This window comes from Tachysurus fulvidraco, chromosome 8 (genome assembly GCF_022655615.1).
Source record: "Tachysurus fulvidraco isolate hzauxx_2018 chromosome 8, HZAU_PFXX_2.0, whole genome shotgun sequence".
In the NCBI taxonomy this organism is placed as follows: Eukaryota; Metazoa; Chordata; class Actinopteri; order Siluriformes; family Bagridae; genus Tachysurus; species Tachysurus fulvidraco.
The window spans coordinates 1,602,560-1,603,879 of record NC_062525.1 but is presented as its reverse complement, the minus strand read 5'-3'; positions in this window follow the sequence as shown (position 1 = coordinate 1,603,879).

Below are 1,320 nucleotides of genomic sequence, written 5' to 3'. Positions count from 1 at the left end.
AGAAGACCAACTGGACAACAAAGACCTGTTAATGAAATTTTATAGTTTGTAAATTTCATCACAAATTTCAATGTTGTACAATTAATAAAAAGTATTTTAATGTGTCGAATCATATTTACATTAAATTTACAGCATTTGCCAGACGTCCAGTGTGACGTACAAAAGTGCTTAGAAGTATTAGTGAATACATTAACACTGGTTCAGTTACAGCACAGTTGTCATGTGTTATTTTATGTATATTTGTTAAGTTTTGTAATGTTTAGTTCATCCAGAGAAGGTCGAGCTTTGTGTAATTCTGTCATATTGATTATTTATTATTTATTATAGACACAGTAGGTTTCACACGTTTCTAAACAGTTCAGTTATTTAACAGCAGTTCACACGTGTTCAGCTCGGCACAGACGTCACACTGCAGTAAAACTGACTAACTTTAATGAGAACATCGTTAAGATGTTATAAATTAAGGTGTATGTGGGAATCAGCTGTGATTGGCTGATACTTTATTTATTTGTTTGTTTGTTTGAATTTTGCATTTATTCCTACAGTTTAAACAAGCTGAAAAACAAACGGTGAAATTTTAACTTTGAAATATATATGTATATATAAACAGTAGAATTCATTGATTAAAAAATTTTATCTGTATTAATTATTTATTTTATTAACATTTTAAACAACTCAGTGAATAAAATAAAAATAAAGTAAAATTAAAAATTATTAAAAATAACATTAAAATAAAGATTATTTTATCTTTTTCTGTTTCAGTAAATTTTCTCATTTACAATAAAGTTTTAAAAATATTGGATTAAATCTGCAAAAAATAAGTAAAATAATCATTTAGGGTTCATTGTGATTAATATATGTGTTTTTGTGTGTGTGCGTGTGTGTGTGTGTGTGTGTGTGTGTGTGTGTGTGTGTGTGTGTGTGTGTGTGTGTGTGTGTGTTACTAATTTTTTACTTATATAATTGAAATCTCTATAGTAGGTAAAAAAATCTATTTTTTTCTATTTAAATGTAAAGTTAAATTAAAGCTCTAATCGTACTTGTGTAAAGTTTAAAGTTTAAAGAAATTTTATAGTAAATTGTAATAAGTAAAAAGTTAAAAGACAAGAGCAGAGAAGGAGGATTTAAAGTTCATGACTAAGATGTTTTCACTCTTTTTACACACAATTTTAATGAATATAATATAATGTAATATATATATATATATATATATATATATATATATATATATATATATATATATATATATATATATATATATATATATATTTTAATGATTATATAAATATTCACTTTACTTAAAGTAGACGAGCAAAGCTG